The sequence below is a fragment of the Meles meles genome, chromosome 2 (assembly GCF_922984935.1).
Source record: "Meles meles chromosome 2, mMelMel3.1 paternal haplotype, whole genome shotgun sequence".
In the NCBI taxonomy this organism is placed as follows: Eukaryota; Metazoa; Chordata; class Mammalia; order Carnivora; family Mustelidae; genus Meles; species Meles meles.
In genome coordinates, this window is record NC_060067.1 from 80,146,352 (window position 1) to 80,169,905 (window position 23,554).

The 23,554-nt window shown below is 33.7% G+C and overlaps 1 pseudogene; it reads right to left on the minus strand.

The window, feature by feature from the left end:
• Window positions 1-264: 264 nt before the first annotated feature.
• On the minus strand, window positions 265-4,533 carry LOC123936859 (annotated as a pseudogene).
• Between the last annotated feature and the right edge of the window lie 19,021 nt (window positions 4,534-23,554).

The window sequence follows — 23,554 nt, forward strand, 5'->3', positions numbered from 1 at the left end:
TTTTCATTTTTTCAATTTCATGATTTCAGCTATCATTTTTATTATTTACTTACTTCTGCTTAACTTGGGCACAGATTTCTTTTCTTTATTTACCTTTTTAAGGTAGTTTTATTATATTTTAAAATGTCATAACCAACCGTCTAAATTTCTTTTTCTTTCTGTCTTTCTTTCTTTTTTTTCAAAGACTTTTGTTTTATTATAATACATGGGCTGGGACTGATGGGAAGGAGTAGCTGTAATGGGCAACCATTGTCCTGATTAGCATCAGATGCCCAGCCCAATGGCTGGGCGCCTAATGCCAAAGGTGCCATTACTCTGCATTACAGTTTCCCAAAACCTCCCATCAGCTTCAGACCTTGCCTTCTGATCCAAAGACAGGAAAAGATGCAGAAGAGTGCCCCAGATGCCATGCGCCCTGAGAAGCCCATTGCAAAGTCATCTTTCTGCGGTGGAAGCAGTTTGGCTGGCACCATCTGTAGTGCCCTGTGGCCACTGGCAACTTATTAGCGGCTTCAGTGGTTCAGTTCTTTTTTTCCTTTTTTCTTTTTTTTTTTTTTTAAATGCGTAAATTTCCCTGACATCAAGTTGTCAGGAGATTATATTCTTCACTCTTTTAGTGTCAGGGTAAATTTTCTATTAAAGCAGACATATGGATGTTCATAATAAAACTTCTAGCTCTAATACTTATATGTTTATTCAGTTTGGTGGATATAACAAATTTGTTTTAATTTTGGACTTTGGAAGAAGAAAATGCCAAAATCTGTATTATTTAAATTATAAACAGCACAACCAAGCAATTATTGCTTTAAGTGCATGGACACTAATGGAGACTTTAAACGTCTCTTAGAATTTTTCATAAATCTTACCTGTGAGGATTATTAAAGGCATAAATGATCATAAGTATATCCCCAATGATATTTAAGTAGATATTCATCATATTTAGTCCATTTCAGTTTTTGGATTTGAAGGTGAATAATTATCTTTATGTATGAGTCCTAAAACATAAATAATAGTGAACTCATCATATTACAGGAATAGCTGATTTCAAGCAACAATTTTATTCCATTAATGACATCAGTTGAATCTCACTGTTTTCCAGGTTGTCTTAGGAAATCATAACACAAACTACAATCCAGATTTGTATTTTATTTATTTCATTGACAACAGAAACTATTATGGCATGAGAATAAAAACTATGTTAATAACTTAAAGTGTTGCCACTACATAACAAATCATATCTGTGGCTCATGGTTAGAGCACCCCAAACATTTTACATTTAAAAAAATAGCATTTCAAAGAATGATTTAAAATGACTATCATGCAACAAAGTAATTGCTGGCATATTCAAAAATGTCTCAGAAGTTCACTTTTCTTTACTTATCAGAGAAGTATCTTAAATATTTGTATAATAGTCAAAATATTTTAGCTGTTCCCATTAGTTTGAGTCTCTTGCAATCCTTACGCCAGACTACCTAATGTGTATATATATGTATGTGTATGTGTATGTGTGTGTATATATACACACACACATATATAATATTATAATTATAGTATATATTAATTATATATTAAAATAGAAATATATTTATTTATAATATAAATAAATATTTAAAAATAAAAGTTATATATATATTTACATATATATAACTTAAAAAAATTTTCCCACTCTTTTAAAAATATGCCTTCCAATATGGCAAATGCAGGGATACAACGTACCTGTTACACTATTACATTCCAAATGGGAAATGAAGCAATGTAAAATATCCATCCTCTCCAAATTAATCTAAAATTTTAAAGCACTTACCAAAGAATTTGATTTTTTCATCACTTAATAAAAAAAGTTTTAAATGTTTTTATCAAAAGCTGGAACGTTGAAGGACCTTCTAATGGAGACCATAATATGAAACAAAATTCTCCTTGAAAAAACAATTAAATTGAGTGGATGGGGGTCAACTTTTGTAACTTCTGTTTTATACTATTAGAGAGCAAATGTATAGAAGATAAAGAAAACCCACGGTGGCAAACCTACAAACAATTAAAAAAAAAAAGTTTGATGATAGTGTAAATATTGTCGGATAAGATGAACCCTTGGTGAATAGGCATATTTTGAGTTTAACATCCAAGAATAAAGTTGAACAGAAAATAGTACAATTCAAATGAACTTGGAAGGAATGGAAGCCCAGTTCAAATGATCTCATTCTCAAAAAAATGTGCTATGTTTATCTGGGCTTATTCCCCAAATTTTACTACATTTTTTTTCACATACAATGCCAAGTACACAATTTAAAATAACAACAACAAAACAAAACAAAAACAAAAAATATAATTTTTGATATTGTAAGTCAAGAAAATACCACTAGGGGAGCCTGGGTGGCTCAGTGGGTTAAAGCCTCTGCCTTTGGCTCAGGTCATGATCCTAGGGTGCTGGGATCGAGTTCCGAATGGGGCTCTCTGCTCGACAGGGAGTCTGCTTCCTTCTCTCTCTCTGTCTGCCTCTCTGACTACTTGTGATCTCTGTCTTTCAAATAAATAAATAAAATCTTTAAAGAAAAAAGAAAGAAAATACCACTAAAAAACAAAAGAAGTATTGGGCAATGGAAAGAAACACAGCAATCCAGTTAATGGAATTTTTAGACATGTACTTTAAAACAATGTCCTGAACAAATGTAAAGTTTAAAACCATAATATTAGCAAGCAATCAGGTGGAATGCATTGGTACTTCAGGCAAATTTTGAACACATACAAAACTAACGTTGGTGGATACAGTTAATATTTTGCAGTTTAATGTAATAATTTTAATAACAATCAAATTTTGTATTATATTGTCTGTTACCTAATGTGAAATGAAAGGTAATTTGTTCATTGAATATATATATGTGTATATATATATCAAACAGACCTACTATGTGGCTAGAATTTGTTCTAAATGAATAATTCATTCTTATACTTACTAATTTAGATAAACGGCTTTTTAAACTTCACATCATTTTTAACATAATGCAGTATTAAAAAGTCAATTTCCTTCTTGGAGTAAGGGTGGATTTTAAAACTTGAATGGAAGTGGGAGGCCTAGATGGGGTAAGAAGTCAGTTCCCTTATTATAATTTTTAATTTCCTGATGTCATCAGCAACTTAGGTATTCAGGTACCTACTTAATCCCTTTAGAACTTTTTTCTGATTTTCAAAATTTAGCCTGAAAACTTTATTTTGAATTATTATGTAAATTGCCTTATGAATATAACCTTATGTCCTCCTGATGGAAACAGAAATTGAAAGAGACAATCCTGAATTAATGATTCTATCCCTGAAGAGTCTCAAGTAGGAAAAGCTCACATGGGAGGGTTATGAATTTTATTCTTTTCACGTCCACTTCTGACTCTCAGCTAGTGTAGAATAAGGGTTATATAAGAATACTTTTATTCTTTGTTTCTGCCAATTTAAAATGAGAAAAAATGTTTTCTATGGGAAGTTGCAAAAGGTTATAAAGATAAATCTATTAATGAGAATTACTAATGACAGAAATAGGAAATATAGACTCTATAGTATCCAAATATTTTAAATAAAATTGTATATTTTTACTATGACATACAAAGAAGAAAATATATTATTTCTGATAGGCATATGTGGAATCTGTAATGCCAAGTTTATGATAATATGTAACATACACATGCATTTCATAGAAATTTTATGGAAATTATTGAAGACTATATTTAGAGAATACTCAAAATAATTGCTGGATACCAGTGGTAAAAGTTTTATCTTCTAGATAAAGATAATGTTTTTTATTAGGAAGAATCCTAGTTCTTACTTTCAGGCTTGATAATGTTTTTCCTTTTTCTTATCTTCCTGACTGTGTGAGCATTTTTATTAAGGCCCATTTAAGGGGCCTAATACAAACCCTAATCACAAGAATACCACTGGAAGTTATGGAAGGGGTTAACTAAGTAAGTCACCATTCCATTTTCTACACCTAGTTTACCTCAAATCTTTTAATACATATCTTTGGGATGCAGAGAAAATAGTTCCTTGTTCCATATGAAAGGAAGAAATCGATGTTGCTTGGTTTTCTGGTTTTAACAACAGAAAACAAACAAACAAACAGACATATAAATAAATAAATAAACAAATAATAAATGTTATATATTTTTATATATATAAAATTTCCTATTTTCCTATTCATAGTGAAAAATACAACTGAAACCAAATCTAAAATTAAATTATTCTCTAAGCATCTATATAGTTATTGAGGAACAATTCTAACACTGATCAAGAAATCATCATGATATATTCAATGGAATCTTGCCATTGTTTTTGCTTTTATTTGCACAATCTGTGATTCAAAATACTCCTGTATCCTTTTTGTTGCTTTCTGAGGCATTGTAATTCTAGGACACCTGCAATTGATAATGTGTGTACCAAGTTTACTATGAAGCACTGCCCCCTCTCAATATAGATAACAAATCACAGGTTTACCTTTTCCCCATTCTCAATGAGTGCCAATGTGGCAACTCTAATAAAATCTCTGTTTTCCATCCCTCCCATATTGAAGAAGTATTCATTCAGAAGCAGGAAGTCCTTGTCTTACTTCCTCTAACTTTTGAATCATTCAATTTGATCTTCCACCCAAAATAGAAGGAAGGTCCAGCAGTGTCCTGACTGGAATTACATATAAATTGAGTGGAAGCTCAAGGGAGGAAAAATTTCCAAATGATGTTCTTTTCATTAATATGAAGAAATAATTTATGCTGCATGAATATAAACCTGGCACATGGAAAGAAGGCAAAATTGATAAATGTATAGGTATTGTAATACAAACAATTTACCACTTTTTCCTCTATGCTTTTTATCTAGAACATAGTCCCAAAGTGAGTGATATCTTAAGGCATTCTCGCATGGTAATTCATGCATTTTTTTTTTCAAGGATGGATATACGCACATTTAAATAGTAGATTGATATAATGCCTGAAAAATTTGTAATTTTAAAGATACTGCTAATACATCTCTATCATAATAAAATGGAAAAGTTAAAACAAAATAGAAAATGTTTTACATTTTATGATTTAAAAAATATTTTATATGTTAAAATTTATGTTGCATTATAAATTTATAATTTTCAGGCTGATAGTCAGCATTATTTTAATTTAAAAATTAAGAGAATAGCACTTGAGTCCCAAATTGATTGAGTCTAAACCCAACCTGTACATAAATAACAGAGAAATAGGTATTAAATATTGAAAAATCAAATTTCCTTGTTGAGGATCAAGGTATACTGTTTTCTTTCAAACTTAAAGTCCACTTTGATTTTGTATATTATTCATATAACTAGTTTCACATTGTTGAATGATATTTTCTCTGTTGCTTAAAAACAGAAAGAGATGTTGTGATTTAATTCTTGTAGGTTACTATTATGCAAAAAATATTTTTAGACATTCATATTTTATTGAAGTATATTGAGGAATTTTTTGATATGTGATATTGCCAAATAATTGAAATTTAGCTCTTAAAAGATTAAAAATTTGAGGGCGCCTGAGTGGCTCAGTAGGTTAGGTGACTGGCTCTTGATTTCAGCTAAGATCATAAACTCAGGGTCCTGGGATGGAGCCCAGTATCATGTTCTGCACTCAGTGGGGAGTCTGCTTGAGGATTCTCTCTTTTTCTTGTGCTCTGCGCCTACTCCTGCTTGCACACTCTCTTTCTATCTTTCAAAAAAAAAATAAATATATCTTTTGAAAATTAAAAAGATCAAACATTTCTAAATTCTATTATACATTATGTGTTTCCTGTTAACTTACTCACTTTCTTAAAAGGGAAGTATATTATGCTGATTCTTATTTGATACCACAGCATTACTGTTTTAAAATATTATTACAGAAATAAACATTGTCACATTGATCACATACATGAAGATCATTTTAAGTGTGTTTACATTTAATATTTTATGCAATTTGGATTAAACATTGGGGTAGGTAGCAATATCATCCTTATTTTACAGGTAAGAAAACACAGTTAATAGTATCTCCTTGGAAGTAAAAAGAACATGTATCTTGAAGCAAATTTGGGTTTATACTCTGGACTACCAAGAAACAAGCATAATTATAATACTGTGGTAATGTCAGAAAATGTTAAAACATGTGGTATTTTTCTCTGTGCTATCTATATACAAATAGATTTCACTTTTGGTATTTCTTCATTTCTACTTTAGTGTCATCCACCTTGATGCCTGCTATCAATTTCTTAATACCAATTAGTCCTCAAGCTGTGTCAAGCTTCTTTTGTTTTCTACTTGTTTTTCTGTATATTGTATAAATTTCATCCAAACTTCTAAGTCAAAATATTTTAAGGTTGGCCTAATGTTACTTTGAATGCATGCATTTTATGCATATTATTTCACAGTTTATCACTTTTTGTATTATTCATATAAATTCAATCTGAATTGTTGACCTGGCAGAGATCTCTGGATAGTAGAATGTTTTACAATTTGTCAGCAAATATCACAGGTCTAGTTAATCCCTTAGAAATGTTCTATTTTAACATACACTAACATAATATTTTATAAGATTTCAGATTCATTTTTTTCTCACGTTCATATTTGATGTGTCCACAGAGGCACAGTGATACAGCCACAAGGCAAAAAAGCTGGCAGCCACCAGAAATTGGAAGAAGCAAGACATAGATTTTCCCCTAGAGCTCTGGAGGGAGTGTAGTCTTTATTTCAGCCCCGTGATACTGATTTTGGATTTCTGTTCTCTAGGATTATAAGAAAATAAATTTCTGTAGATTTCACCACTGAGCTGATGGTAATGTGTTAGAACAACCATAGATAACTCAAATATACTTTTATTCACTTTTACTATTGTGTCTTATCTTAAAGACTATATAATGCATCTATGATTTATTGTCAGTAAATATTTGTAAGTTATCCACTTTTAGACAATGTAATAGTTGGTGATATTGTTGTCATATGTATTAATTATATGCATATGTAATTCATTTTTATATATTTAGACTCAAAGTGGCTAGTGATTTGTTGTCTCATTTTAGCATTCTTTTTGTTCTTTATCACTTCCTGCAATGCCATGATTTCATCTACATGTAGTTTTCCTTTGTTAAGAATTTTGCCTTAGCACAAGACTTCTGTGAATAAATTCTTTCAAGTACTATTTTCAGAAAATGTCTTAATTTCTTCTTGGTTCTTGAACAATGTTTTTATTGGGTATCAAAATCTGATTTGTCAATTATATTCTTTTTATTTAAGATTTTATTCTTTTATCATAGAGAGAGAAAGAGGGAGAGAGAGCACACACACAAGCAGGAGGAGTGGCAAGCAGAGAGAGAAGCAAGGAGAAGAGGGAGGAGAAGTTTCCCGGGTGAGCAAGGAGCCCAACATGGAACTCTATCCCAGCACCTTGGGATCATGACCTGAGCTGAAGGCAGACACTTAACCAACTGAGGCACCCAGGCAATCCTGTCAGTTATATTCTTTGTGTATTTTCAAGACATTGTTCCATTTATTTTCGGGTTCCCATTATTTCGGTTAAGAAGTCATCTGTAAATCTCTTCTAGTTTCTTCTTTGAAGACAATGTGTTTTCTTCCTCTGACTACTTAAAAGATTTTTCTCCTTCTCTTTAGTGTGCTGTGGTTTGAAGCCACAGGTTCTATTGTACTTAAATGTGTTTTATTACAATGACATATCTGTAGTACTTCTTTTTTTTTTAATTTTTTTATTTGTTTATTTACAGCATAACAGTGTTCATTGTTTTGGCATCACACCCAGTGCTCCATGCAGTACGTGCCCTCCCTATTACCCACCATCTGGTTGCTCAACCTCCCACCCCCTCGCCCCTTCATGTAGTACTTCTTAATAATATATACTGATGTCATTTTTAACTGAAAATTCTCAGTCATTAATACTACCTATTTTACTTTACCTCATTCTATTTTGTATTTTTATAAGATTACATTCACCCATATGTCAGAACTTCAGGTTCTATGTTGTCTGTCATGTGTATAATGCTCTTTTATGTAGTTTCTATCTGTTTTCATCTCTATGCTTTCTTGTGGAATAGTTTATACCTCTGCTTATTTGTGATCTGTTACTAAACAAATATATTGGTTTTATAATTTTAGTTGTTTCTGTCAAATGGGAAATTTTATTTATTTTTAAATTTAATTATCTCCTGAAAATCTCTATCTTCTCTCATTTTTTGTCTTAATCACAATTATTTAAAAATCTCTACTCTAAAATTTCTAATAATCAATTTTAATCTATTTATATTACTTCTTCTTTTTGTTGTTTCCAGTTATGTCAATTGTTTATTGGTATTTATGATCATTTTATTTTATTTTACAATAAAATACAAGCTACTGTGTGCAGAAAAATAGATAACATTTGAGGCTATTAATAATGTTATTTTTTCCTTGGACATAATTTAGATTTGCTTCTGGGAAGAGAACTAGAAGGAGGAGAGAGCATATTAGATTGTTAATATATTTAAAACTATTTTTTTTTTTAATGATAGCTGTGTTTTTCTGGTTCACTCTTATTTTAATACTAGCAACTTTTCTGATGTTTCAAGTAGAAATCTAGTGTGAAACAATATTCCCATTCTTTGGGGAGCTCTAAACTCCAATATTTACACTCAAGCCTAACATACTGACATAAATTCTATTTAATTCCTCATTATCTCAGAAGCAGTTTTTACTTGGTGTACGATGTCACATACTTTCTTTTCTTGAATTGGCACATGATTTAAAGAGAAACTTGTACCCAATATCAGACTCACTTCTACCTTCTCTTCTTAGTTAGATTTTGTTTTCTCAAGATATTGGTACCTTGATAGGTTTTCAATTTCATCAAACTAATCTCCAGACATCAATATCATCAGAGAGGGAGAGAGAGAAAAAAAGAAACATGTTAAATTCTTCTTTGCAGGTAAATTAGCAATAAAATAGCCTTCCGTCACTGGAAAAGGAAGTGAAAATGTATTCTTCTAAGCATAAATGCTTCAACTCTACAATTGTAAATAATGTAAAATTTAAACTTTTCAGGATAAATGACATAGAAGAATAGGTATTAAGCATCTATGAATCTCCATAAATTTTTCCCTCTGTAAATGATGCATATTATAGAAATACAACTTTAGAAGTAAGCAATTTAAATCATGAATTTATTTAAAAAAAACATTTATTTATTATTTTTTATTAACATATAATGTATTTTTGCTTCAGGGGTACAGGTCTGTGAATCATCAGTCTTACACAATTCACAGCACTCACCATAGCGCATACCCTCCCCAATGTCCACAAACTAGACACCCTCTCCCTCCTACCCCCTTCCACTCCAGCAACCCTCAGTTGGTTTCCTGAGGTAAAGAATCTCTCATGCTTTGTCTCCCTCCAAGGTCCCATATTTTTTCATCCCCCCCTCCATTCACCCCATGACCCCCCCCCATCCTGTCTCTCAAATACCTATCAGAGAGATCATATTATAAGTTTCTTTCTCTGGTTGACTTTAAATCATGAATTGATTTAGCAAATATTTATTGAAATTGCACTGAGCTAGCCTTAGTGCAATGTTCACTCTCTCTGTACCCTCTTAGCTCAAAATTAAACACCGCACTGTTCACAGTACTAGAGTAGGTGTGGGCAGATCACACACCTCAGGGCGTACTTAGCCTGCCATCTGTTTTAGTATTGGACATGAGCCAAAATGTTTTCAACATTTTTAAATATTTGAAAGATAATAAAAAAAAATGTGACTTGTGAAAAATTACATTAAATTCAAATTTTTAGTGACCATAAATAAAATTTTATTGGAATGTACCCATACTCATTTGTTCCCACATTTTTCTTTATAGTACAGTGACAGATTTGAGTCACAGAAATCCTTGTACATTGCAAGTCTAAAATATTTACAATCCAGCCCACTACAGAAAATATCTGCTAACTCTTTACTGAGCTATTGATTTTGTTTTTGACCCAAAACAACCTGGATTATATTTTAGAACTTGATTTTCCTATTTAATATACAAAACCATAATCTTTATTTTACAAACCTTTATGAGAAAGTATTCTATATTTTCATTTTCTCTTACCAATAAAAACTCAGAAAGCATATCTTCATTTTCATCTTCTTTGGTTAGACTTTGACATATTACCATTGTGTAAATTATATCTTTTAAGGTTCACCTTTAATAAATCTAGAGTTTCTGATCTGTAGAAAACATCATCTTCAAATACTGCATTGATATGCCAACTCCAGCTCATTGATTTTTTTGGCTTTGTAAAATATATTAATATTATTTTGTAAGGATATGTAACAGATCTTTTAAAATACATTAGGAATTATATGTGTTACTTTTCAATATAAAATGTCATACTTATTTGAATATGTATACTTGCTTCTCAGTTATTTAGAAACCAATTTTTTTATTTTTTTATAAACAATAAGCCATGGGGAAAATACTTTGATAGGAACTTGCAGAAATAGCTGCAAGTAAGTATAACAAGATAATTTGGCTGGTGGAACACTAGATAAAAAACTCTTTTTTATTTCTTATAATTTACCTAGTACAAGATGAAAGTTTGGGTTTTTTAAAACCTACTTTTTCTCTAGTGTGGCATTAAGTTCTAAAAAATAAATTTACTGAGCAACTTAAATATTTTCAACCAAAGGATTTGTGAATCAGGTCCAACTGTTAATCCAAGCTTTAATATTTCTAATTAATTAACCTTGGCTACAGCAACTAGAAGCTGCAAAACAAGGGATTATTGGGTGATTTATCTGAGAATAAAACAAATCCATTATTTGAACAAAATATCTTTAAAATGGTTGCCTGAAACCTACAGAAGCTTTGAAGCATGTTGATATAAAAATCACTTTCAAAAGCCACTTAATTCCCTTATGATACTAAAACCCACTCAGCTTTACAAAGAAAAAAAAACAACAACAAAACAAAAACAGAACATCTTAAACTTTAAATACTTGGAGATTAATCCCGTTGTCTTTAAACTCAAATCCAACCATTCTAGTGTTTGAATAACAATTGAAGTAGAACACTTATGCAAACCAGAGGAGACATTAGTTTCTAGAAAAGAAAAAAAAAGTATGCTAATTGGGTTGAGCCTTCTTTTTTTTTAGTATCTTTCTAGAAAATTTTAAATTAGTCTGTGAAATAGCTTTATATTTAAACAAAAGCAAATTAATGCAAATTTCAGAGAAGTTTTCCTTTATGAAGCTGTAAATAAACTCATCAATCTTACAATTTTATGTTGACTTGAAACAAATATACATATTGACTTTACATAAAATGGAAGTTAAAATTTAAAATAAACATGTATAAAACCAAGTTAATTCTCAAAATATATATTTTTAATTATCAAACACGTTCTTCAGGCCTTGGGAAGTATAAATGCAGTGAAAATGAATCTGAATTCCTATTCTGTCTTACAGTATTACTTCAATATAACTGTAACTAACTTTAATACATTTGTGATATTATATTCTTGCTATAATCATAAGTTCACAAAAGTTAGAGAAATATTAGAGGGATCCATATTTATTTTTAAATTAATGGCAGTTTGGGACGCTTGGGTGGCTCAGTTGGTTAAGCAGCTGACTTTGGCTCAGGTTGTGATTCCAGAATCCTGGGATCAAGTCCCACATTGGGCTTCTTGTTCCGCAGGGAGCCTGCTTTTCCCTCTGCCTCTCCTGACACTCTGCCTGCCTGTGCTCTCTCTCTCTCTCTCTCTCTCTGACAAATAAATAAATAAAATCTTAAAAAAAAATAATGGCAGTTTATAGGCAACCACAAGCTCTGTAATATATGCAATCCAATTTTTTTTTTAATTTGGTTTAAAGAACATTATGAAAAAAACACACAAGATTTTTAGTATAAATGACATACTAAACACACCTTTTTTTTTTTTTTTTTGCAATCTATACAGTGAGTAGATTTTAAAATCACAAGCCCATGAAAACAAGATAAACAAAGAAGAAAAAAAGAACCCAAAATTTTGGTGAACAAAGAGGATACTGGTGAATGGCAACTGAATTGCAGACCAGAGAATGGTGAATTCTAAGACAGTAAGGAATTAAAAACTCCAGGGATTCTCACCTTAGAATCCTCTGCTCCATGAGGACTGAGACTTTTGGGTCAAGTTGCACCTAGAAGTAAGGACTTAATGGAGTGTCACTAAAATAAGCCAGATAAAATTTGTAAAGCTAATGGATTCCGTAGATGCTCTTTCCAACATTATGTAGGCAAAAAATCATCTTTCTTCCATGACAGAACAAAACTGCACAAAGTTTTTTTGTTTGTTTGTTTTTGTTTATCCTGAGCCTAAAACAGAGAGTTAATGGCCTAGATGGCCTAGATGCTAAGCGTACAGACCTCTCTTCCTATTCAGATCCCAGTATTCGGAAATGTAAGACATCAACATCCAAGTGAGATAGGGGAACTCTTCATTAGAAAATCCAGCCATCCTGATAAGATTGAAAAAATGATAATATCAACATATATTCTCCACAGAACACCTATCTGGATATGCTAGAATATATTCTACATTTGGTAAGCCATATCTCCTGATGGATCTTCCAAGCAGCTTTTTATCCCCTAACTCTTACTTATGATCAAGCAACCTCAAAGATAGCTATGGAAACCCTGTAACCTGAAAAACAGAGGGAAAAAACTAGCAGACAGGAAAACTCAGCTTGGAGAATACAGTGAATATTCATGGAAAGGGGAATATCAATATGTATCCTTATCCCTTTTATACCATTTGAATCAATTATATCTTTTTTTTTATTGGCAGTTAATTCTACTTTAAAAAATAGTATTTTGAGTATTTCTAATTGTATGGAAAAATTAATATATTCAGATTTTTATTCTCTTTTAGAGGTCTTCCAGGAAAGAGAAACATATATACTTATTAAAAAAATAAAATAATACTTATTCTATCTTTCAATTACTATATGGACCATTGGATACTTTCATAAATCTAAGAAACATTATAGAATCTTTTTTTTTAAAGATTTTATTTACTTATTTGACAGACAGAGATCACAGGTAGGCAGAGAGGAGACAGAGAGAAGAGGAAGCAGGTTCCTTGCTGAGCAGAGGGCCCAGTGCAGGGCTTGATCCCAGGACCCTGGGATCATGACCTGAGCTGAAGGCAGAGGCTTTAACCCACTGAGCCACCCAGGTGCCCCAGAAACATTATAGACTCTTAATAATCTTTTTCCTGCAAAAATATTTTGTTACTTCATTAATCTAGGAATTATGTTTTTAGTCACCAATTGTTCCCAAATAAAGGATCAAATAATAAGATGGAGGAATTCTGGAGACACATAAAATAATGATGAAACAATGAGATAAATAATTACCCTTTATTTTTTATATGTGTAAGGAAGGTATTGCATTATCTCTCACTAAGTATTAACAGAAAAGTAGGGAATCCTTCTCTGCAATGTCCTTTTAGATTTCTTCAACTGAGAAATAAGATTTTTCATGTTTGGCAAATGATAGAAAGGGGGAGAAAGCTGGTAGAGGATTATATTTCACAATTATTAGATGGATGAGATGATGAATTCAATGAAACTGATTATACCCTAGACTTTGATTGTGATGCTAAAATTGACCATACAAATGAAGTCTCAGAATATTAAATGTCTAACCAAAAATTGAATTAAAAGGCAAGTTTTGGAAAATAGGAGGAAAAATATAAAATCAGAAATATTTCCAGATGATTCAATATGGAGTTTTGAGGAGTTCTAGAAAAAGAGGAGAGAAAATTGATAAAAAGATATCATTATTGAAAAAATTCAAGAAAATTTTGAAAATTAAGACATTGACTTTACAAACTGAAAGAGTTCACTTAATTCCTAATACAACCTATGGAAAAAGCATGCCCTCATTGAGTGTTTTTTAATTTCATAACTATGGGAAAAAATTCACTGTGAGGTATCAGAGAAAATAAAGCAGAACACAGAGGATCAATAGTAAAATCAGCATTAAACACAATATTAGAAGCTGAAAATATGCCTTTACAGTTCTGTAGACAAATGATTTGCACCCTAGAATTCTATACTTAACACACTTGTCACTCAAATGTGAGGGGAAAATTTATACATAAGTTATACAAGTGGTTAACAATGACAAAAATTACTATATGTATATTTTTCAATAAACTAATGAAGGATTTAGCCACCAAAAGAAGATAGTAAGCTAGGAACAAGAAGAAAAACAAGTGTGGGGGGGATCCTTTAAACAGAAGATTCAATGGAAAAAACAAAGCTGTGAAGAACTCGCCAGTATAAAGATGAAATGAAATAAGGTGTACACCAATACAAGAGAACAATTATAGGTTTAAAAAGTGGAACTTATGAGGGGCGCCTGGGTGGCTCAGTGGGTTAAAGCCTCTGCCTTCAGCTCAGGTCGTGATCCCAGAGTCCTGGGATCGAGCCCCACATCAGGCTCTCTGCTCTGCAGGGAGCCTGCTTCCTCCTCTCTCTCTGCCTGCCTCTCTGCCTAGTTGTGATTTCTCTCTGTCAAATAAATAAAAAAAAATTTAAAAAAAAAAAGACACCTCATTAACATAACAAAGGCACCTTTATTAAAAAAAAAAGTGGAACTTATGAAATAGGTATATTAAAGTTCTTCTCCTTGCTGAAGTATCTTTTCCAGTTTTCCACTAATTTATTTATTTATTTATTTTTTAAAGAATGTATTTATTTATTTGGCAGGCAGAGATCACAAGTAGGCAGAGAGGCAGGCAGAGAGAGAGGAAGAAGCAGGCTCCCTGCCAAGCAGAGAGCCCAATTCGGGACTCCATCCCAGGACCCTGAGATCATGACCTGAGCTGAAGGCAGAGGCTTAACCCACTGAGCCACCCAGGCACCCCAGCTTTCCACTAACTTAAATCCGATTTAAGGAAAGTCATGTTTACTAAAGAAAGAGATTATATTTTACTATAAAGACTAATTCCCCAAAGTATTTAAAGCATCACATCTTACTAATGAAATTGATGTCTTGCCTCAGTTATTTAAAGTCAGTTACATTGCTGGGTCACCTAGGTGGCTCAGTGGGTTAAAGCCTCTGCCTTCGGCTCAGGTCATGATTCCAGGGTCCTGGGATCGAGCCCCGCATCGGGCTCTCTGCTCAGCGGGGAGCCTGCTTCCTCCTCTCTCTCTCTCTGCCTGCCTCTCTGCCTGCCTCTCTGCCTACTTGTGATCTCTGTCAAATAAATAAATAAAATCTTAAAAAAAAAAAGTCAGTTACATTGTCATCTTGGTTAGTTTTCCTTGTCTGTAGTTTTAAACCAAGCCCAGTCCATGAATAAATAAACTTTATATAAATAAGGTATTCCCTTGCAAAATTTTCTCTAATGTTAATGAACAGTGAATGCTTCAACACTAATATGGCAAAATTTCAGTTTATTATAGGGGTATAACTAGAGAGAAACAATCAAATAAGTCTCTTTTTAAGTATTTATTATATTCCAATATTTTTGGATGATTTTGAACAGTTCCTTGTTATTTCCATTATTTGAAAAAATCTAGAAATCTGACTAAATGTATTATATTTGGGGTCTTTTATGACGGGGGCTATAAAATTACAGCTTTCCTGTGATTTAAACATATCCACTAATTTCTCTCTCAGAGAATATGCCAGAAAATCTGCATGTACCCCCAGGGATTTTGATGAATACATACAGTTTAGATTAACTGTCTTAAGAAATTATTGTTAGCATGATTATTTTGCAATATTCTCAAGAATAATAATTGTATAAAATGCCATTAGGGTATAGAACATGGCACAATTAAAATTGCTCATTGAACATAGAGTGATGGCATAAGTAAGGTAAATAGACTGGGTATAATACAATTGGGAATTTGTGGAGATGGGGCAAACTGAAGAGAAAATGCCCCATCAAAAGAGAATAATGTGTTGCCAGCTGGAGGTAGCCATATAAGAAATTGATCTTAGTGATGCCAGATCTGATTTTTCAAGGAATGATGAAAATAGACATTTTTAAATTTGAAGTCTCTTGACTTAAATCTAGACAATCACTTCTTACACACTGATGGGAATCAATATGGAAGCCAAATATACCAATTTTTGGGCTGCCTCTATCTAGCAGGCTGACAATTTGCAAAAGCTTACATCTTGCCATTCCCATGTGGTGGGTAAGATGCTAATTGTACAATGAAATATATTTTTTATTTCTCATTCTTTGTAGGGTGAAAATAAGAATACACCAACTCTCTCTCTCTCTCTTTTTTCCCCTTGAGAAGAAACATTCTAATAAATATGTACATAAATATATGTGTGCATAAATATTCCCCAAATTATTTATAAGCAATATTCTATGATTAGAGGAGAAAATTGAAGGTCTAATAAACAGAGGCTTTGAGCTCTGAGTGATTGTGTGATGAACAAAGTCTGATATAGGAGTTCAAAACCGTTAGGATGCAATTTTTCTAACTGAAGGACCAACTTCATTGTCAACAGTAATATCAGATCTGTAATATTAGATCAAGAATGACTAAGATTAGATTTTGAAAATACTAGAAGTTCACTACAAGTGCATACCAGAGACACAGACCAGGGAGTCATGTTAGTGTTCTCCATCTCCTATCTCATTTTAGACCTTCCCCAAACCTTTCCTGTACCCTTCCATCCTATCTCTCAACAAAAAGTTTCTACAACTAAATAGCAGTGTGAATATATAATCAGTATTGTAAAATTTAATATTATTTAAACAAATACACTAACAAAAATTCTATAGAGCCCAAACCAAACATAACTTCAAATTCCCCTCCCCACTGAACCTCACTAAAATACAAATTCCTTGAAAGAATGATAAAAATTCAATTCTGTATCCTAAAGGCAGAGAACATAGTCTTTCACACAGAAAATGATCAATAAACAAGCAATATTTGTTTAATGACAATATTGCAGTACACATAGCAATATGTATGTTATCTATATCTATATCTATATATCTTTATATATATCCCAAAATATACATATCTTTTGAAATATATATCCCAAAAGATATGTGTGTGTATGTGTGTGTGTGTAAGTATGTACAAAATGTTTGGATTTGCTTTATGTGGACATTCTTATACTTCCCTTAAAAGGTTGTATTGGTAATGAAAGCATTAATTACAAAAAATTAATATTTCCTAACTGCCAAATTTGTGTCAAAAACATGTGAGAGGCTATAATGGTGAATACATTTTTTTAAAGCCATAGCCATTATAAAATGATTATTGGGGGAATACTGATGAATCTGATAATCATTAAAGACAGTGTGATACTTGTTACAATAAGATCTAGAGAACACAAGGAAGATAGTTTACCTAAACCAGAGTTGAAAACCAGGGATTCCCTGGAAGAAATCACTTTTAAACTAAAGACTTGAAGTTGGCTAAAGGAAAGTTTTCTGTTGCTAAAGTTAACATAGAGGAAAAGAGTAAAAGACTTGAGGCTGAAAAAATCAGGGGCTAGATTACTTAATAATCCTATGACCATCATATAATGAACTTGATTTTCACCCATGAAAAACCCATCTTCAATACAGAGCATTTGTAGACACTGTATTATATTACACCAATCTTATATTGTAATACCAGAGTTGTTGTATTGAGACCATTAGAATGCAGGCTATTTCAGTAATAAGGGGGAGAAATGGTTTTGGTTACCAGTCACCAGAACAGCAGTGATGGGAGAAAGAGAACTAGAGAGATTTGAACCCAATAAAGTTGCTCTCTATTAGGTAAAGTAGGTGAAATACTAATGATTTCATGGGGCTTACCATGTACACTTGATAGAACATATTGGTTTATTGACAGAACTGAGCATATAGAAGGAACTAGCTATAATGTTTAAGTTTCTGGCTAGTGAGTTGCTGGTAGTAATATGATTATGGTGGACATTTTATAATTAATAAAGCCTTCAAATAGTAATTATTTGTTTGCTATATTAAACCTTCTAGTGTTAAAACTAATAAACTGACAAGACATTCAATCTTTTTCTTTCTCTATAAAATATGTGGCATCTGCAGATTGAATTTCTTCTGGTTTCATGTTTATGGGAATATATATATGGTTGCTAAGAAACGCAATGTGGTTTGAAGAGCTTTCTTAACTTATTTAGATAAGACCTACCTTATGAAGAGTAATTTAATAATTATTCCTACACACAGACACACGAGGTCAGTGGTTACTACTTTGTGGATATCCAGTAACAATAACATATTTATTTTTAAAATGTATGTTTTGAGCCCTGCTCTGCAGAGCTCTCCTGGCATCAGCACTTCTCAGAGCATTGCGGCACAGCATTGCTGGGTGTACCTTGCCTGAATCGTAGTTGATATATTCAGCTATAAATCCCCTTAACCACCTCTCACCAAAATGACTAGGAGGAGGAATACCCAACAGAGGAAAAATTCAGAGACTGTGCCCTCTCCACCACAACTATTGGATATGGACATAAACAGTATGTTGCTAAGAGAACTCAGGGTAACAAATATCCAGGCAATGGCTAGGTTGGAGAAAACCATTAGTAACAACATAGAATCTCTAAGGGCAGAAATGAGAGTCACCAGGGAAGAAGTTAAAAATGCTATCAGTGAAATCTAATTTATTCTCAATACTCTAACAGCTAGGGTAACAGAAGCAGAAGATAGAATTAGTGATCTAGAGGACAAAATGACAGAGAAAAAAGATCAGGAGGAGGCTTGGAACAAACAGCTTAGAAGCCATGAAAACAGAATTAAGGAAATAAATGATGCCATGAAAAGTTCCAGTGTCTGAATTACTGGGATCACTGAGGGGGTAGAAAAAGACAGAAGACTAGAAGATATAGTTGAACAAATTCTGGATGCAAATTTTCCCAGTTTGGGGAATGGAACTAGCATTTGTGTCCTAGAGGCAGAAAGAACTCCCCTGTCCCCAAGATCAACTAATCTAGAAAGACCTCAAGGCACTTAATTGTGAAATTGATGAATCATAATATTAGACAAGAGCTTTTGAGTGCAGCTAGGGGAAGAGATTCCTTACATATAGAGGAAAGTCCATCAGAATAACATCAGACCTATCCACAGAAACCTGGCAAGTCAGAAAGGGCTGGCAAGACATTTTTAGGGCACTAAATGAAAAGAACATGCAGCCAAGAATACTTTATCCAGCAAGACTGACATTCAAAATGGATGGAGAGATAAAGAGATTCCAAGACCAGCAAGGTTTAAAAGAGTATGTGACCACCAAACTGGCACTACAAGTTATATTGGGGGGGGGTTATAAAAGAAGAAAGGACCCATGAGTGTCATAGAACAGAAATTTATAGAGACTATCTGTAGAAACAAGGACTTCACAGGCAACATGATGTCAATAAAAATGTATCTTTCAATAATCAATCTCAATGTGGACAGCCTAAAAGCGCCCATAAAATGGCATAGGGTCACAGACTGGATAAAACAACAGGACCCATCCATATGTTGTCTATAATAGACCAATTTTGAACCTAGGAATACATCCAGACTGAAAGTGAAAGGATGGAGAACCATCTTTCATGACAATTGGCCTCAAAAGAAAGCTGGGATAGCAATTCTAATATCAGATAAATTAGATTTTAAACTATAGACAGAGACTATCTATACTATAGTCAGACTATAGTCAGAGATAAAGAAGGACACTATATCATTCTTAAAGGATCTATCCACCAAGAAGATCTAACAATTGTAAATATTTGTGCACCCAGTACAGGATAAAGATCATTTTAAATATAATTTTTAAAATATTTTAAGATAATTTTAAAGATAATTCAAGATAAAGAATTATATTGATATGAATACATTAATAGTAGGGGATCTTAACATGCCACTCTCAGTGATAGACAGATCATCCAAGCAGAAAATCAAAAAAGAAACAATAGCATTGAAAGATGCACCGTACCAGATAGACCTCATAGATATATACAGGACATTCCACCCTAAAACAACATAATACTCATTCTTCTCGAGTGTACATGGAACTTTCTCCATAATAGATGACATACTGGGTCACAAATCAAGGCTTAATGGATACCAAAAGACTGAGATTATTTCCTGCATACTCTCAGACCACAGTGCTTTGAAAATGGAACTCGACCACAAGAAAAAGTTTGGAAGGAATTCAAACACTTGGAAGCTGAAGATATCCCTGCTTAAGAATGTTTGGATTAACCAGGAAATCAAAGAAGAACTTAAAAATTCATGGAAACCAATGATAATGAAGACACTTTGGTCCAAAACCTACGGGATATGGCAAATGTGGTATTAAGGTAGAAATACATAGCCATCCAAGCCTCCCTCAAAAACAAACAAACAGGGGCACCTGGGTGGCTCAGTGGGTTAAGCCGCTGCCTTCGGCTCGGGTCATGATCTCAGGATCCTGGGATCAAGTCCCGCATCGGGCTCTCTGCTCAGCGGAGAGCCTGCTTCCCTTCCTCTCTCTCTGCTTGCCTCTCTTGTGATTTCTCTCTGTCAAATAAATAAAATCTTTACAAAACAAAAAAAAAAAACTTGCTTTAAAAACAAACAAACAAACAAACAAAACCCCTGAAAAACCCAGAATACACTAGCTCTCTTTACACCTTAAAGAACTAGAGAATCAACAAGTTAAGCCAACCTCATGCACAAGAAGGGAAATCATCAAGATTAGAGCAGAGATCAATGAGATAGAAACTAGAGATATAGTAGAACACATAAACAAAACTAGAAGCTGCTTTTTTAAAGAATCAATGAGATCCATAAACCATTGGCCAAACTAATCCAAAAGAAAAGAGAGAGGATCCAAATTAATAAAATTATGAATGAAAGGGGAGATATCATGACTAACACCAAGGAAATAGAAACAATCATTAGAAATTATTATCAACAGTTATATGCCAATAAGTTAAGCAACCTAGACAAAATGGATGCATGCCTGGAAACCTATAATCTTCCAAAACTGTATCAGGAAGAAATTGCCAACCTGAATAGACCAATATCTAGTATTGAGATTGAAGCAGTGGTCAAAAACCTCCCAAAAAACAAAAGCCCAGAACCTGACGGATTGATTCCCTGGAGAATTCTACCAAACATTCAAAGAAGGAATAATACCTATTCTCCTGTTTCAAAAAATAGAAACAGAAGGAAAATTTCCAGACTCTTTTTATGAAGCCAGCATGACCCTGATCCCCAAACCAGGCAAAGATCCCAACAAAAAGGAGAATTTCTGACAAATATCCTTGATGAATATGAATGTAAAGATTCTCAACAAGATCCTAGCTAACAGGATCCAGCAGCACATTAAAAAGATTATCCACCATGACCAGGTGGGATTTATCCATGGGATGCAAGGGTGGTCAACATTCTCAAATCAATCAATGTGACAGGACAAATCAATAAGAGAAGAGAGAAGAACCACATCGTCCTCTTAATTGATGCAGAAAAAGCATTTGACAAGATACAGCATCCATTCCTTAGGAAAATGATTCAAAGTGTAGGGATAGAGGGAATTGTTGGGAGCCATGAGGCCTGGTTGAGTGCGGAGCCCCACTGGGTTAAGCCTTGAGCTGCACCATGCCTGCTAACTCCAAGTGAGACACTGCCGAGGGCAGAACAAACCCCTCAGGTTAAATATGGTCCATCGAGTCTCCTGCCAACTCTAGGACCCAGTATCTCTCTCATTGATAACTTTTGTCCTCTAAACCTACTTTCCTGGATCAAATAAAACAATCCAAAGTAATGGAGCACTCAAGGGAGGACAGATCTGAGGGTAAAGGATCAAAAGGGTCCCTAAGCACATAAAGCTTCAAAGAAACCTGATGATATAACTGATTCTAAAGGCCGTTCCCTTAGGTTGTGGATCTGTTTCTCAGAGATCCCATGAGTTAATTATTCCTGTTGGAATGAGCAATGCTCTTTAACTACAATGGATGTTTAGAACAAATAATGTTACAGAAATCTTTTGTAAACATATTGTCTATATAATGATTAAGCCTGATCATTCACTAAATATCTAAGTATAGCTTATTTGTTTTCCAATTCTTCTTCTTCAACCCTTAGACTACCTAGTTCATCCCTAAAGCTTCTCGTTTTCCATTAACCTATAACCTGTTTTCCTATAGTTCCTTATAGATATATTACATAGTGGACATATTTTCACTACCTCCTAAATGTTTTTATGGCCCTTTCCCAGAAACATGATTACTCAAAAAGCAAGACCCTGTTCCCTCACTGGCACCAGTTTGTACCTATTATAGCTTATACTAGAACAACTTGTGCTGAACAAAGAGGAATTATCTGATGAACATTTAAGTCCTTAAATGTCATCTGTATGAATGTAAACCCCCTGCCCCCATTAAACTGCCTATATAAGAAGCTCGATAATCAAAATAAAGTAGAGATGCCTGACTACTGACCAGAACTCGCTGTCTGCCTCTCTCATTCCCCTCACCGATAATATCCATCCTTTAGGGACACCTGAACTTGCAGAGGCTGGACCCCAGCAAGTGGCGCATGAACAGGGACCTGAAGGTCAGTTTCTTTCTATACTCTACAGTATGGTTAGGACTCCACTGTAGGGTGCTGCAGACCTCCCTGTAGAGATAGGGTAATAGTGGTGGAAAGTTAAAGAACTTGATATTTTGAGAAGCAATGGGCCATAAAGAGTCGAAGGAAAGAAGACTTTTTATTTATATCATACACCACAAGTTGTTAAAAAAGGGCATAAAGATTTCTCCCCAACAGATCGCTCGATTCCTGTACTTTGTGCAGGAGTAATGCCCTTTGTTCCACCAGGAGGGCACTGTCAACTTAGAAATATGGAACAAGGTTGGGAGAAATATTAAGCAGTATTATGTGCAAGTTGGGCCTCAGAAGGTCCCTGTTGACGCCTTTTTGTTATGTACTTTATTTAGGGAAGCCCTCAAGCCCCACCAACAAACCAAAAGGATTTATGATATTCCCAAAGGTACAGCTGAGTCCCAAAGTAAGGTCACCATGGAGCCCTCTGACCTACTTTTCTCTCCTCGGAGGGGGTTTCCCCTCTCAAAGATTCACTGGCAACCCCCTTTGAAACTAAGCCTGAAACTTCAACAGCTGATGCCCTAGATTTTCCAGTTTGTAGAGATAATGATGTAAAACAAGGAAATACTCTGTGGCCTCTCCCACCACCTCCACCTAACCGGCCAAGCCAGTTTCAAGTGGCCCTTAGGGACACTGAGAAGGAAGGAGACCTAGAATTTATACAGTGTTATCTGGTATCATTTGGGGGAGAATTTGATGATGATGTTCATTGGGAACCCTTACCTTACAAACTTTTGAAAGAGTTAAAAGCAGCCTGCACCAGTGCCCATAGGTTCTGTCCCTGTGCTTTATAATAAACCACCATTTTGCACCAAAGATGTCTAAGAATTCTTTCTTAGTTATTGGCTCTGGACCTCACCCTACTGAGATTCACTTATATTCTAAGACTTCATCAAGTGGGACTTTGAGTCTTTACATCTGGACTCAGCTTTGGTG